This window comes from Panthera tigris, chromosome F2 (assembly GCF_018350195.1).
Source record: "Panthera tigris isolate Pti1 chromosome F2, P.tigris_Pti1_mat1.1, whole genome shotgun sequence".
NCBI lineage: Eukaryota > Metazoa > Chordata > Mammalia > Carnivora > Felidae > Panthera > Panthera tigris.
This window is the reverse complement of record NC_056676.1, coordinates 53,551,782-53,569,140: the sequence shown is the minus strand read 5'-3', so window position 1 is coordinate 53,569,140 and position 17,359 is coordinate 53,551,782. Positions and strand designations below refer to the sequence as shown.

Here is a 17,359-nt window from a genome sequence, read left to right as displayed (position 1 = left end):
CAACCCAGAACCGCGAGATCGTTACCTGATCGAAGTCGGACGCTTAACTGACTGAGCCACCCAGGCGCCCTGAGATTCACCCACATCTTTGTGTCTAGATGTTGTTCATTTGTTTTGACTGGTGTAGAGTACTTTATTATATGAGCATACCAAAATAACATTATTTATTATTCATTTCTTCTTTCAGTTTTCTTATTTCAGTTTTGTTTTGTTATTTCTTTACTACTAGGCAACAGGGTTACCATACACATCTGTGTATAGGTTTCCTGGTGTAGGCATACAGGAGTTTCTCTTAGGAAGAGAATTGCTGGATCATAGTCTATGCATATGTTCCACTTTACAAGACAAAACCAACTAATTTCCAAAGCATGGAGGCATTTGCAATTGATTTTTGGTATGGTATAAGCCTTATGTATAGCCTTCTTCCAACTCCATTTGTTTAAAAGACTTGCCCCCAAATGATTTGGTGTGCTAACCTTTTTTATATATCAAAGTTCCACATACATACATGTGGATGTATCTTGCAATCTCTATTTCATCGATTAATTTTTCTGTCCCTCTACCATGACAGAATGGCTATAGCTTCAAAACAAGTTTGGATATTTGGTGGTGGCTGAGATCGCTCTCTTTTTTCTTGTTAGAGAGAGAGGGAGAGAGAGAGAGAGAGGGAGTGTGAGAGTGTGTGCTCGAGGGGAGGGGTAAAGGGAGAAGAAGGGAGAGAGAATCTCAAGCAGGCTCCATGCCCAGCACAGAGCCCAAAGCGGGGCTCAATCCCACGACCCTGGGATCGTGTCCTGAACTGAAACAAGAGTCAGCCGCTTAACCCACCAGGTGCCCTAGTGTGATCTTTACTGTAAGGTGTGTTGCTGTTCTTTACATACCCTTTATGTTGTAATTTACTGAGGTTTTATTTTATTTTTTTAAAGTTTTTGTTTATTTATTTTGAGAAAGAGAGAGGGAGAGACAGAATCCCAAGCAGGCTCCATGCTGTCTTGAACCCACGAACCACGAGATCATGACCTGAGCCGAGATCAAGAGTCGGACACTTAAGCAACTGAGCCACCCAGGTGCCCCTACTGAGGGTTTTATTAACTTTTTTCTCAGTATATGAAAAAGGTCCTATGGCTTTTCTCCTTTAATCTGTTAATGTGGTAAATTACGTTTATAACACTAAACCAAGCTGTGCATTCCTGAGATGCACCCAAGTTATTCATTGAGTATTGTCACTTTTTATGTATTATTGAATTAAAATTATTAATATTTAGTTTGGGATATTTTGCAGAGAAATGAGAGAAATGGGTTTGCTTTCCCTACTCTGTCTGGCTTTGCTGTCTTGGTCACTGTCTTCACAGAATGATTTTGGGAATCTTTCATCTTTCTATTCTCTAAAATGTTTTAATATTGGGTTGATCAGTACCTTAGCAAAATGTAACTGTACTGTCTGTGAAACGATATGCGCCTAGTGGTACAGGGAGAATGCTGGTAATGTTTAATATCTAGCTTTTGGTTGGGGAGAGAGGCAGAGTTGCTAATCTGTAGTGTCTGACAATTTCCATGGCATAAACTCTCCCACCAAGACTGATCTCAAGCTACTGATGTCAGTGTGACAGCACTGAATAAGGATGGTGATGACATCACTGAACAAGGATGGAAGCTCCAGCCTGCCACCATCATGATCCATAATTTCTGCTTCTGCCCTGCGGTCACACTAAGTGCAAAGGCAATTTCAGTGCAGAAATTGGAGTCAGAGGCTCTAAAGGGAATCAAACCCTGGACGATGATGTGATATTAAACCTCTCCTCACGCTCCTCTCCCAGCCTGCCATGGGCACTGGGGAAAACGACCAGCACATCTCCGCCTCCTTCTTCAGGTCTCTTACCCGCAAGGGAGACAGTGGGAGTGGAATGACGATAAAACTGGACAGGCAGTGGAATTAGTGGAAAAGAACACATGATGCCCACAATTGTCTTCATGTACAAGGAACCTTCAAGGTAAACTCTATTATAGAGTGCTGGGTTTTTTTCTGCATAAGAAATTGAGTGGGTATTTTGGAAGGGTCTTGCTGGATCGTTAGCTGGGTCTCCTGTGATGTAGCAGTGGCTCTCCTTTGGCTGACCACTCCTTCCTCAGTGTTTTCTCATTGGTTAGTTAGTTAACATTTATTAATAAGTAATAAATGTTTATTTATTAATATTAAATAAATATCACATTGAACATATTTATGTTAAATATTAATAACAATTTATAACACAAGAAATTTTCTAATGACTATTTTACAATGACATAAAATAATAATTTACAAAATACAGATAAATATTCATTGAACATCTGTTCTAGTCACCAGAAGAGGCACTGCTCTAGGTACTAGGAAAACAGCATGAATAAAAGAGACACAAATATCTGTATTTTCAAGATCAGTTCTCTTTCCATCCTGTTTCACAGAAAAATAATCACACATTCTTTGATTCACCCTAAGAATATAGTCACTTTAGGCAAGCTGTGGAAACTTGCCATAGCCCCCACTCCAAAGCAGCCCTTGAGCTCTCTGCTGACTTCCAGATTTCCAGAGACAAAAGCCTGCTCAGTCTGCTGTGTCCCTAATAATGAAGATCTTCTGAGTGGTCTTGTTGAAACACCTCCAATCCTTTCTCAATCATTAGACTTGTTTTGAGGGGACTGGAGCCACCTGCCACTCTTTCTTAAAGGAAGAGGGCTTGGGGCTCAAAGGGTTGACTTTGCCAAAGAAACTTCTTCACAAAATCCTCTTTCTCACCTGTGCTCTGTTGGTGATGCAGGGTCATTGAGCGCAATGGTCAAAAATGCACTCTTGAGATGTTTCCGAGTGTTATTTTTAAGTTGGTGAGGGGTGGTAAGGGTAGAGACAACAGGAAGTCTCTAAGGGGATTTCTGTGTGCTAAAGATGACTAACAGGATCCTGGATGTCTGGCTATTGTCATGCTAAGGTTGTTTTTAGTCTACAGCAAGGCATTAACATTAAGGCAGCAGTGGGTTCCTTGAGGAATGTCCCATTCTGCATGTCTTAGGTATTTATCAATGGGCTGCAAGTTGTAAGGAAATTTAATTTTATCTCTATTTCTCTTGGCTTTGTTCTCCTCATCTCTGGTATTCTCTTCAATCACGTTTTGTGGATAAGATCTTGTTCCTAGTGTTGTAAAACCACCTTTCAGCTACAATTTTTCAATTTTGGCCTTCGTCAGTCCTTTGAGCGACCTCAGTCTTCAATGTAACATTTTTGGCCTGCACTCTAAATCAGAATGTCTGGGTTTAAATTGTAATCTGAGACCGATGACAGTAGCTGTGAGACATTGGGCAAGTTACTTAACCCATCTGTGCCTCAGTTTCCTCATCTATAGAATAAGGTTTACGGAAGTTCCTGCCTCAGGTCTTTATCGTGAGAGTTAAAGTATGACAAGTTCTTACAATAGGGCTTGGACCACTGTCAGCCATTGTTATTTTATAGCCTTTCTCTGCGCATCAGTTGAAACTTCTAAATTAACATCCTGTTGCTTCATTATGTTTCCTCTTAACCTTTTTTATTTTCCTGTCCTTAGATAGGACAGGATTCAAGTCCATCCAAGGCACTCATTCATACCTAGGCCTCTGCTGGTGATGCCATTCTCCCACGTAAGAGTTTTTCCCTCTTTCTTGTTCACTATGTACAGTCGACATAATTATGAAACATGAGTCTCTTCATCAAATTTTCCTAAGCTTGTCTTTGAAAGAGCAACTTCTAAGCTATTACCAAGCAAGGAAGAGAGTACAGTAATCATTTTTCTTTTTTAGTGGCAGCTAGAAATTAAAGCTTTCTGTGGGAGGAATTTAGTAGTAACTTTCAATACTGGTTTCTTTATTTTGTCTTTCAAGAAGGTAATTCTTCAGTAAGAGTGAGTGACTCTTTTAAAGAAGTTAAGGCAATAACTTTTTATGATGTTAATGATGGTTGGAAATAATATTGCATTATCAATTTGTGACATATTCAAGGAAACGCATCTCTATTTAATTGCTTTTCTCTGATTTTTCAAGGGTTATAATAGTTGAACTCTAAGTTCACAATAAGGTCATTAGAATCATAATTCAAAAAATGTGAAACTGGACCACATGATGCAAGGTTTCTTGATTCCTTGATGCAAGACCTCTGGAATTGCAAAGTAACCAAATTCAATATTTTACCTACTTAGTAGAATTCAGGTGCCAGAAAAGTACTTTGCATTTTTTCTCACTGAAGGTCATGGAATCTTTGAATATTCTCCAGTGGAGATCAAGCCAGGTTATAATTCATACAACTTTAGGTTAGTTTTGAGAGCAGAAAAATTCCCATCTATAAAAGAAGTAGGAAAACAACTCCTCTGAGGAATTAGAACCTCATATATTTCAGCAAATAGAGATTAAAGCTATTTTTGTGGAATGATTCTGGTTTTACTTCATATAGTAAAAAAAATTAGTTCAAACATTTTTTTCTGGATTGGTTTTATCAACCAAATCACTGGATTTATGTTTTTCCTTTCCTGCTTCTTTGAATTTAGTTGATTGTTTGAATTAATCAAATCTACCTGTTGTTTTGGCATTATAATTCCTGATTGTTTTTCATGGGATGATGCTGGTCCTGCGAGATATTCATTCATTCATTCAGTGTTTATTTATTAAGTACCTGCTATACGTCAGGGATAGTTATCAGGGATAAAGAGGCAAACAAAACAGAAAAGATCTCCGCTCACACAGTTTACACTCTAGTAAAGGTGATGAGAAATAAGCTAATAAAGTGGTATTTCTATAAGATCATGTAGTAAATAGTACTCTGAAGAAAAATAAGGTAAGGAGCTAACGAATAGAGAAGCATTATTTTAGAAATGATGCTTTTTGTAAATGGTAAAAACTTTCTGATAAAGTGATATCTGAATGCATATCAGAATAGGGTCCATAAGAAAGGCATAGAGATATCTGGAGGAAGAATGGTCCAGGGAAAAGAATAGCAGTGGGAAGAGTTCTAAGGAAAAAGAGTGCTTGACGTATTCCAGACATGGCAAGGCAGTCAGTGTGGCTCGGGGAGGCATATGTGAGACAGATATTGATAGACCTGAGGGATCAGATCACATAGGACTTTCTGGACCTTGGTCAGAGCTGTGATTTCCATGCTGAGTTGATGTGAAGCTATTGGAGACTTTTGAGCTAAGAGAGGGTGACATAAAAGATGACATAACACATATTTGATTTATACTTTAAAAAAGAGAATTTTAATTGCTAAGTGGAAAATGTATGATAAGTTGGGAGTGCAGGTAGGATATTCTAGTATTTTTTTCTCATGATTCTATGGTCAAACAAGATTTAGAAACATTATATTAAAGATGAGTATTAAGGGACTTTTTTTGTAGAGCTTTGATACGCTGATGTATATTGTATATCTCAAACAGTGTGATGGAATATGCAATTCCCAATGTTAACCATGAAAATATCTTTAAGGACCCCCTTTGAAGATTAGTGTTCATAGACCTCAGGAGAGTGATGCTGATGCAGACACCACATAAATAAATCATCTGTCTTTTGAGAAACATAAACACTTTCAAACAAAGCTGAGAGGGAAGTTTTCAATCAGAGTTCCTCATAATTTCTTCTGCAACATTAATTCCTGACCCTGGTGAGATTGTTTCCTGTTTTTTAGCAAGGAATTGTTAGGATAGATTTTTTCAGAATTCTGTGTTGAGAATCAGCGCACTGAGTATAATTCTAAATCCTTATGGAGTCTTGGTCTGTGCCTTTTGGAGCTAGCTTTTGATTAAATATCCACATTCCATTTACCAAAGGAAATAGTGCATAGAAGATACGTGTACATCAGTGGAAAGACAAGTCTGCCTTCTTGTGGAATGGCTAGTTTTTAACGGGCAGGAGAACCCTGGATTTGTCAGGAGAAATATTATGCCCTTTTGGGCAGGATGTTAACCTGGAGACAAAGTTATTCACACTAGGAAGTACACTCATTATTTTAAAAGTAGTTCTTTAGCTAATGGAAAAAGCAAGTCATGGAAACCTTAGATTTTTCTTATCTCTTTGACATGATACGTGTGTCTCTTAATTATCTATGGAAACCAATTCAACACATCACTGTGTCATCACATTTTATTATCTCTGAAAAGATACTGGAAAAATTTCTACCCTATAACATTGCTAAATTAAAATGTTTTAAAGGTTAATTGTTAAATCACTGCAGGGGGAGGGAGGACATTTCAAAAGGTTGAGTTTCCAGACTAAATAACGGGTCTTTATCCTATCTAAAACCATTTGCTTAAGGTGGTTTTGGGTTTGCTTTATAGAAGGTTTGGTAAGTACTTACTTACAATGGTGGCGGTGCAGAATGACATAATGGAAACATCACTGGTTTGAAGTTAGAAGACAGATTCAAATCGTAGCTTGGACATTGTCTAGTTTCATTATTTTGACCAAGCTTTTTATATATATATATATATATATATATATATATATATATATATATATATCTTTTCGGAGTAACAATTTCTTCATCTGTAAAATGGGAATATCACTTACTTAGACCTGTTTAAAGTATGAAATAAACATATGTGTGTTCCTCACCAAGTACAAAACCTGATACAAAGTAGGGTTCAATAAACATTATTGTTAGAAACTTGCTAGGGGATGAGGTACATGATTCTGGGTGAGAGAGCGGGAGAATAGATGTACAAAGTGGTAGTTTGAAATAACCCACATACTTGGGCCCAATGAGTCTCCTTTCCTTAGGACAGGAGGTAGAATATGCAGAGCATGAAGTGGGCACCAGGCTATAGAGCAAGGGCTTTGGAATCAGGCACTCTTTGGCTGGAATCCCAACAGTTTCACTTCCTAGGTGTGTGGCTACTGGTTGTTGTTTACATTTTGAGCCTCCATTTCCTCTTTTAATAAGAAGATGGTGATGGGTCCTTAATAGGGCTTGTTGTGAAGATGTAACAGGATAATACATTTGCAACTCATTTGTTGCTATCCCTGGGTGGAGCTGTTGTTTTCCCCCCAGCGTGCCAACTTTGAAGCAGAACTTGGCTGCTTACATTAACTAGAAAGGAACCACTCCAAAACACTAGTGAACAATGTGTATTTTACTAAATACATTGAGGGAAAGTTAGAAGTGGGCGTTCATACAGCACAGGATACATACCATTTCAAGCTGAAACTTGGAATTAGCTATCTCTTGCCAAGTAGGCAGGACTGCTAATTGTAGCACTATATCAATATATCCCTTCTTCCTTTTAGCAACAGAAGCTTCCAGGTTTTAGCTGAGAACATGGAAACCCAGCTAGAGATGACATATTTTAGTTTCTCTTCATTCAGGTGTTACCAAGTAACCAAGTCAGGCCCATGGGGTATGAACAATGATGCTTCCAATTGTCCTGTCATCTTCTCAGAGTTAAAGCTGCTTGTCTTGCACTCTTTTCCATTTCCTGTGGTTTAAAGAATACTGACAAACATCTTTAGAAGTTTAGAAGTTCCCAACTATTTATCTTTGAACTATTAAATGCTAGCAAAATATGCCATCTCATTTAAGCCACTACATCTTGAGTTCTATTTGTTAGAGCAGCCCTCTGATCATACACAGACCAGTTCTCACTTTCAAATCTCTTCTCTCCTTGTCCTCCAGGGCCTGGTTTTACAGGTTTGTCTCTCTCTTCCCGCACCTAATGCTCCCATCTCACCCCCTTTTACTCCCTTTATCATGCAGCTCAATTTAACTCTTATCCATTTCCTCCAAACATCACTCCTCAGGAATCATTCTTTTCAGTCCACAAGGAAGCCTCCAGTCACTGAGGTGTATCTTCTTTAGAAGGTAGAAGAGAATTATAAATTACAAATAGCTTTTTCCCATGTTACACATGGAAAACACTTCACAGACTATGTAACTACCATGTAACAAGTGCTCAATGATGGGTTCCTCCATTTTCCATTAGCCCTGTGCCTTCTCCAGGAGTTGACATTAGTTCTGGAACAAACTGGAAAGATCTAATGATCTACTTCTACTGTGGTACTGTACCTCTGCTGTAGATCAAAATCGAGCCATGTGAAAGATTCCAATTAGCGATAACCTGAGCCAGGTTTACACACTTTAAGAATGCTTTGGATGAAAGAGAATCTTCTTGGTGAATCCCAAACATGATTGTTAATCCAAAGGTTAAAAATATGTAGATTCTGGGGTCCCAATACTGGAAAGTCTGACTTTATGAGTTTGCTGTAGGGTCAGGAAGTCAGCATGTTAGCATATATCTCAGGTAATTTTGATGCAGTTATTTAGCTGGTGCATGAACTGACTAAAATCTTGGATATTATGCGCCTAAGATTTGGCAAAAAGCAGGTTAAGGGGAGACAAATGTCAGGTAATGCTCATTTCCACTACTTTCCCCCCTAACTCTCACCTCCCCTGGTAACACCAGAAAGATTAAACTAATAATTCAGCCATGGGATAAGGAGCCTTAAAGGTTTCCAACTACATCAAACCATGGGTCAGATTGCACTCTCAAGTTCAGCCATGTATGGCCAAGGACGATAATGGGCTTTGATGCTTACACATCCAAGTAAGCATCACAATTTGGCTTGGTATACACATAGAAATTGCCAATGAAAGACAAAGGGAGAATAACAGGAAATGGGAACACATCTGTTTGGAAGCCCAGCTACCTGATATGTTAGCTTTGGCAACCCTTGTACACTTTGTCCTGCCAGTGAAGCTACTGTCAGGGAAATTGAAACACTGACCTCATATGGCTGGGATCGGCACCAGTAATGCCTCTATACATATTAGGCCTTCAAAACAGTTCCGGAGGTTGATCTGGGGCTCAACTTGGCAGCCCTAAACCACACAGATCATTACCTATAATGGGAATTATGTATGTTTATTATTGAGCTGATTTCTTTTGAAAATGTTCATGGCTTAGAGCTGTAAAACTCACATACAGAAAATAAATTCAACGTTTCAATTAAAAGCGGCAACTTCCAAACAGAAAAATATGTGATAGAGTTCCAGAGTCCTAACATGCTGCTGCAAACGCTGAAGGTCAGAAGAATATATTAGGAGGGAAAGTGCGGGGGCATCAGAGGCAACGAAACAGCCTTTGGAAGCTTTCTCTTCCATTCTCTGAAAAGAGTTGGGTATCCAACAAGTCGTGTCCCATTGCTGACCATCCCCCACCCTGCCCCAAGGGATCATAGGAGGCGGAGCTGTAAACTGCAGAGCCCATGTTTAGAGGACCTTCAGTACAGGACCAGAGCCATGGGATTTTATCTTCTTTGTATATTTTAGTTTTAAGGAACACCAAGAGGCACCATTTATAATGTAAAAAGTCTGGGGTTTCATTACATTTAACTTCATGAAAGAGTTTGTACAACCTTCTGGTGCTACTTTTGGGCATAGCTGTGAGTACTGAGCTGGCAGGTGAACAAGAGCTATTAATAAAAAGGCTCATCCTCTAGATTAGCACATTGGATTATGTGATTTGTCAAGTTGTCAGACATGAAGAAGAAATTATTTGGTCTTGTTTTGACAGAAATATGCTCAAGCATTTTGGATTACCTTCCAGGCCCTAAGTGTTCAGAGAATCTCAACACCTCTTGATTCAGTGGATCAAGAGACCTGTGTCATTTCAAATTACGCTGTCATCTCTTTTTGTGAAAATTTGTTTATGTTCTACATGTCTGGTGACCATTTCTCTGGACGACTGTCTAATAAAGACTTTCTCATCTTTATCCTGTTGCTCTTCTTTCCCTGCACTCTCTCACCCAGAACCATGTACCTCATGCCCTAGCAAGTTTCTAACAATGTTTATTGAACCCCTACTTTGTATCAGGTTTTGTACTTGGTGAGGCATATCACATATGTTTATTTCATACTTTAAACACGTCTAAGTAAGTGATATTATTCCCATTTTACAGATGAAGAAATTGTTACTCTAAAAAGATATATATATATATATATATATATATATATACACATATATATAAAACTTGGTCAAAATAATGAAACTAGACAATGTCCAAGCTACGATTTGAATCTATGTCTTCTAACTCCAAACCAGTGATGTTTCCATTATGTCATTCTGCTCCGCCACCATTGTAAGTAAGTACTTGGAATTTAAGCATATACACTTATGCACTTATGCACATATGCACTTATGAATTCCAGTGCATACATTATGCAGTCTAAATTCAACTTGGTAGAATGTTGTTTGATTAAAAGATTAGAATACACAGACCATAGACTATGGGACTAAAATCAAGTCTTTTTGTTTTATATCAACTAAGGAGTTTCAGGGATAAGAACCCCAGGTGGTCTGAACCTCATAGAGCATGCTCAGTTGCTCAGGGGACAATGATGCAAAATAAAGGACATTTTCTTACCTTTGGAAACAGGCACCTATGCTGACGTGGTCTTGGAAATCCATGTTATGATGGAGCCTGTCAGGTAAAATAGTATTAGTTCCTGTTATAAATATATTTTAATAGAAAAAGAAATAAATTTAGTTATAAACTTACTATTGAGCTCTTGGTCTGACTCCTAAAAGTTATGTGAATTTGGCAAATCTCAATCTCCCTATACTACTGTGTAGTTACCTATAAAATGGGCATTATAACACTAGGCAGGCCAACACTCCCATCCATGTAATGCTAGATTATACACTCTGGATTAGGGGCCGCTTCTGTGCGCCTTAAAGAGTACTTGGCACAATAGGAAGGTCCATTCTTTATTGAACTGATGAAGCTAAAATATGCTAATGGGTATGAAAGTAACTTGGAAACTATAAAAGGAATTGAAATAATTATTTTTCTTAAAAAATAAACATTTTATTTTAGAACAGTTTTAGATTTTAAAAATTTGAAGGTTATATATAGATTTCCCAGTTTCTCCTATTGTTAGCATTTTACATCAGTGTGGTGCATTTGTCACAATTAATTAACCAATATCAATACATGGTTATTAACTAAAGGCCATACCTGATTCATATTTTCTTAGTTTTTATGTAATATCCTTTTTCTTGTTCCTTGTTCTAGGATCTCATCCGTAGTACCACATGACATGTAGCCATCTTTAGGTTCCTTTTGACAGTGAAAATTTCTCAGACTTTGCTTGTTTTTGATAACCAGGAAGTACTGGTTGAGTAATTTGTAGACTGTCTCTCCACTGGAATTTTTTATGACTAGATTGGGGTTATGTGTTTGGGGGAGGAAGACCACAGAGTTAAAAGACCATGTTCACCACATCATATCAAAGGTACACCCTATCAGTATGCCTTATCCTTGTTGGTGTTAACTTTGATCACCTGGCTGATGTAGTCTTCACAAGGTTTCACCACTGTAAAGTTAGTTTTTTTTTAAATCCCCTTTCCATACTATATTCTTTATGCTTATAGCGATGTCTCTGGTACTTTGTCTCACAGGATCCCCCTTAGGATCTCTTGTAGGGCTGGTTTAGTGGTGACAAATTCCTTCAGTTTTTGTTTGTTTGGGAAGACCTTTATCTCTCCTTCTATTCTAAATGACAGACTTGCTGGATAAAGGATTCTTGGCTGCATATTTTTTTCTGTTCATCACATTGAAGATCTCTTGCCAATCCTTTCTGGCCTGCCAAGTTTCAGTAGAGAGATCGGTCACGAGTCTTATAGGTCTCCCTTTATATGTTAGAGCACGTTTATCTCTAGCTGCTTTCAGAATTTTCTCTTTATCCTTGTATTTTGCCAGTTTCACTATGATATGTCGTGCAGAAGATCGATTCATGTTACGTCTGAAGGGAGTTCTCTGTGTCTCTTAGATTTCAATGCCTTTTTCCTTCCCCAGATCCAGGAAGTTCTCAGCTATTATTTCTTCAAGTACATGTTCAGCACCTTTCCCTCTCTCTTCCTCCTCTGGAATACCAATAATGCATAGATTATTTCTCTTTAGTGCATCACTTAGTTCTCTAATTTTCCCCTCATACTCCTGGATTTTTTTATCTCTCTTTTTCTCAGCTTCTTCTTTTTCCATTTTATCTTCTAGTTCACCTATTCTCTCCTCTGCCTCTTCAATCCGAGCCGTAGTTGTCTCCATTTTATTTTGCAGCTCGTTGGTAGCATTTTTTAGCTCCTCCTGGCTGTTCCTTAGTCCCTTGATCTCTGTAGCAAGAGATTCTCTGCTGTCCTTTATGCTGTTTTCAAGCCCAGGGATTAATTTTATGACTATTATTCTAAATTCACTTTCTGTTATATTGTTTAAATCGTTTTTGATCAGTTCATTAGCTGTCGTTATTTCCTGGAGGTTTTTTTGAGGGGAATTCTTCCGTTTCGTCATTTTGGATAGTCCCTGGAGTGGTGCAGAACTGCAGGGCACTTCCCCTGTGCTGTCTTGAATAACTCGCGTTGATGGGCGGGCCGCAGTCCGACCTGATGTCTGCCCCCAGCCCACCGCTGGGGCCACAGTCAGACTGGTTCTGCCTTCTCTTTCCCTCTCCTAGGGGCAGGATTCACTGTGGGGTGGCGTGGCCCATATGGGCTACTTGCACACTGCCAGGCTTGTGGTGCTGGGGATCTGGGTATTAGCTGGGGTGGATTGGCAAGGTGCACAGGGGCGGGAGGGGCAGGCTCAGCTCGCTTTTCCTTCGGAGATCGGCTTCGAGAGGGGCCCTGCGGCACCAGGAGGGAGTCAGACCTGCCAGAGGGATGGATCGGCAGAAGCACAGCTTTGGGTGTTTGCGCGGTGCAAGCAAGTTCCCTGGCAGGAACCGGTTCCCTTTGGGATTTTGGCTGGAGGATGGGCAAGGGAGATGGCGCTGGTGAGTGCCTTTGTTCCCCGCCAAGCTGAGCTCTGTCCTCTGGGGCTCAACAACTCTCCCTCCCGTTGTCCTCCAGCCCTCCTGTTGTTCGAGCAGAGCTGTTAGCTTATAACCTTCCAGATGTTAAGTCCCGCTTGCTGTCAGAACACACCCCGTCTGGCCCCTCCGCTTTTGCAAGCCAGACTCGGGGGGGCTCTGCTTGGCCGGCGGGCTGCCCCTCCACCCCGGCTCCCTCCTGCCAGTCTGTGGAGCGCGCACCACCTCTCCGCCCTTCCTACCCTCTTCCGTGGGCCTCTCGTCTGTGCTTGGCTCCGGAGACTCTGTTCTGCTAATCTTCTGGCAGTTTTCTGGGTTATTTAGGCAGGTGTAGGAGGAATCTAAGTGATCAGCAGGACGCGCGGTGAGCCCAGCGTCCTCCTACGCCGCCATCTTCCCAGGATCCCTTCCATACTATATTCTTTAAAAGGAAGTCACCCATACTTAAGCCACCTATACTTAGGTAGTGGGGTATTATGTTCCATCTCCTTGAGGGTGGAGATGGAACATAATTTATTTGGAATTCTTTTTCATGGGAGATTTGCCAATTCTCCCCACTTGTTTAATTATTCAATCATTTATTTATATTCATATGGATCATGGATATTTCTTTTATACTTTGGGCTATGATTCAGTATTATTTTATTTTGTTGCGCAAATGTAATTATTAATTTTACTATTGATAGTAACCAAGGAGAATCCATAGTGGACTAGTATTCTGCTGAATTCTATTCTGTAGTTGGAAAGGTGATTGTGAGGTTCAGGACTTATGTCTATTTTGCTCACCTCCGTACTCTCAGAGCCTGACTTTTGGCTCATGTTATGTGCCTTATAAATACTTTCTGAATTAATATCTGAAATACAGTATTGAGTTATAACTGCCATTGATTATAGAGATGATGGGTAAACAGATTTGTTGTTGCAGGACTTCTATCCAGGATCACAAATGTTTGATAGCCATGGAAACAACTTGCAAATTTATCACTAGACTCTAGAATGTCCTTTTCCACCCACACCACACTATACCATAATCACAGCTGGAGCACAAAATGCCACTCTTCAAAGAGCTCCCACCATGGGTATCATAGAGAAACATCACATGTACTATTGAGAAGGCACATGTATCCCATGAAATTCTCTGTCAACATAAAATGGCCATGATGGTTTTCCCTCGCCAGGCTCTGAAATACAGTACAATCACAAGGCTGAAATAGCAAGCACTTTGTGACAAGAAAGAAAAACCCTGCTTCTTATCTGACTTCAAATCTCCCTTCATTTATCAACTGCAAGCACTCAGTTTGAGTTTGGAGTGGGAGCCTTTGACTACGTACCCTGTCATGTTCAGTTAGAGAATGAATCTTGAAATTCCAACAGGTGCCAGCCATAGTGGCACAGGCATTAAGTTGAGTCCATCCCTCTGGTGGTACTACACAGTGGATATTTGTCCAAAACTAGGGGCAAGTCCAAGCACTGGCTGTGATTTATAGCATCTGGCAGTTTCTACTGCTGGGATCTTTGCCAAAGCCAAGTTCTCTCCCTCCGTCTGTCTTTATCCAACTCATTTCTCAGTTAATATTTTGAAGTATTCTTCATGAATCCTAAAATATGCCTTTTGGAATTTCACCATGATCCTCCCAACATCTGTTACGCATTCACTTCTAAATCAATATTTTGCCAAATTCTAGCTCCTTGTGGATCAGTAAAATATGGAATTGAATTCTAGTTCTGTTATGAACTAGGCCAGTCATGAAAGCTCTCTGAGTCAATTTCCTTATCAGTATGGCAAGTAAAATAATGCCTACTTGAATAAGATGGTATTGTGAAGGTTAGAAATTAGTTAATAAAAGTACTAGCTCATTACAGAAGCTAATTAAACAGTAAACATTTGTTTATTTGAAGGTGCAGAGGGAACTCTTTTCATAATATAAATGCAATAACACACTAATAAAAAAAAACAAGTGGTAAATGTATTAGGAAATGATTCTTCAGGCGTTATCCATATCCCTCATTGATGGGAGGTTGAACAGGTCATTGTGCTGATGTGGCCAGTTTATATTTTCTTGCTTGAACATTATTTTATTATCATGTCTGAGAATAGTCCAATTAATGAATTCTTTGGGATAGAAGAAAGTTGAAGGAGTTAAGACCAGGAACTAGACTCTTCCCCAAGTATAGGTCAACAATGAGAACAATGGATTTAGTTTTGGATTCCACCTTAATCCTGGTTAAGTAGAATCAGGTAGTGGAAGCAGCAGGGACAGAGAAGGAGCCAGAAAACCAAATCTGAAAATCAAGAAAATGTAAGAGAATATAAAATATAAGGGAAGGAGTAAGGCAGACTCAAAAACCAAATCTAGTGGTTATGGGAACTGATCAGGTAACTATGAGCAGATCTGGGATCTTGAATAAGAAGAATTGATCAAGGATTTGTTTCAATTCTAGTCAGTTTCTTAAAGAAGTTATATATTTTTTTAATTTCTTTTTATATTTATTTATTTTTGAGAAACAGAGTGAGACAAAGTGTGAGTGGGGGAGGGGCAGAGAGAGAAGGAGACACAGAATCTGAAGCAGGCTCCAGGCTCTGAGCTGTCAGCACAGAGCCTGATGCGGGGCTTGAACCACGAACTGTGAGATCATGACCTGAGCCGAAGTCAGACGCTCAACTAAGCCACCCAGGCGCCCCAAAGAAGTTATAATTTTTAAGGGTGCATATTATCATAATTTCCTTTTTCCACACCATTGCATCTGCAAACCCATTCTGTTGGCTTGTTTTTTCCTTCGTACTGAATGAGGTTTTAGATACATTTCATAGCTTCTGCACACATTCTAAACAGTGACATGAAAAGTCTTAATTTTTAAGACCATAAACTATCCAATTTAACCTAATGTTATCACTACAGACCCTCCTTCAATTTAACACTTCTATACTCTATCCCAACCCATACGCTGGACTTGACCCAAGCTAGTGCAGGAGAGAGCATGGCTAGCCACTTCTCCACCTTTCCCCAAAACTGCCTGGCTGCTTTTTCTCCCCATTTATAATTCTGCATCCAAGGTTAGAGGGGAAGGGCAAGGGCTGTAGCATGGAGGGAGGGAGTATGTGATGGGTACAGTTTTGCCCATCACAGTTGCATCTCTGGGACATTAGACACCTAAACATTCTTTATTGATTGGTGTTTTGTGGGTATTTAGATTTGTTTTCCTCCCCCTATAGAAAAGTCCACCCAGGAGTTCCCTTGACATAGGCAATTGCTCTGCTGGTCGACTGCTCTGCACCTTAACTGGGATGAGCACAACTCCTCAAGGAGTTTGCAGGAGTTAAGTCCATAGAAGCTTCTTTGTTGGAGTGTAGACAGCTCCAGAAAGCCCATTTTAGTGCAGATTGGGCATCCCTGATCAGCCTTCTACCTTTAGGCTTTGACTTTTCTAAGAACTGTGACTAAATTTTAAATGGGCTCCTTCGCAGGGCTTTTCAAGGGCAGCGGTAAGTCTGTCAACAATCTTGCAGCTCTCCTCTAAAGAAATAATCCCTGCAGAGCTTCAAACCAACTTCACCCCACCCATCTTCTTTATATAACCTGGAGATAAGCAATGGGCCGAGCATCACAAAATTGGAGTCAGAGTTTCTTGGCAGGTTATACATAGATGATATGGTGCCTATTGCTTATGGCCTTTGGAACTTGACCAACATTCCAAGACCACAAAAAGTCATATCTAACTGGTGATTACACAATAAGAAGCTTCTCTAAAACATTTTCCTGTGGTGCTGCTGTCTTAGCTTCTATCCTTGCATTTCCTTAGGAGAATCTTGAAGGTGTCTGACAGTTTCTCATACACAGGGTAATTTCTTCTTCTCAGAAGTCATTGCATAAAAGTCTTCTGTGTTTATCATTCATCTAATAAACTGTACGCCTTATTTCCTGAGTTATCTAGTATAAACACTTTAAATCTCTGTGTGTCAAGTGTTTTCAAACTTTTTGAAGACATAATACCTAATCCTTTGGATTGTTATGAAGATTTGAATGAAACCCTGTTAGTTCAGTACTGACCACAGCGCCTTGTCTATAGAAAGCACTCGGTAAAAGCTGGTTGAAAAAAGTTGTCTTTGGGGCACCTGACTGACTCAGTCAAAAGAGCATATGACTCTTGATCTCAGGGTGATGAGTTCAAGTCTCATGTTGGGTATAGAGTTTAATTAAAAACAAACAAAAAAAAGATCAAAAAAGTCTTTGTGTGATGGATCAGCCTGTTTGATGGAAGGCTCTTTTTGTGAAGTTCTGGGAAGTAAAGCAGGGTTCATTCTGTATACTGGAGGTTTTGGTTCAAGAGTACCCTTCTGTAGCAGGGCAGAAGCAAGGTCATATTGATATATGCATGGCCCAGACAGAATGTTTTGGTGAAAAAGGAAAATAAACCAGAGATATTTTGACAGAGCAGTCTGTTTTACGTATATACAGTTTTTGAAGGACCAAATCTTGTCTCTTTATTTATGATGAAGCGAAACCGTGATAA

At 39.6% G+C, this 17,359-nt stretch overlaps 1 long non-coding RNA gene across 1 annotated transcript in view; it reads right to left on the bottom strand.

Annotated features, from left to right (window-relative positions):
- Nucleotides 1–7,159: 7,159 nt before the first annotated feature.
- LOC122234919 overlaps nucleotides 7,160–17,359 on the bottom strand; it is a 195,575-nt gene continuing 185,375 nt past the window's right edge. Inside the window, exons 4-6 of the long non-coding RNA XR_006212899.1 lie at nucleotides 10,408–10,464; nucleotides 8,770–8,884; nucleotides 7,160–8,245 (exon numbers count right to left, since the gene is read on the bottom strand). This is a non-coding gene — a long non-coding RNA (uncharacterized LOC122234919). The remainder of the gene's footprint in view (nucleotides 8,246–8,769; nucleotides 8,885–10,407; nucleotides 10,465–17,359) is intronic.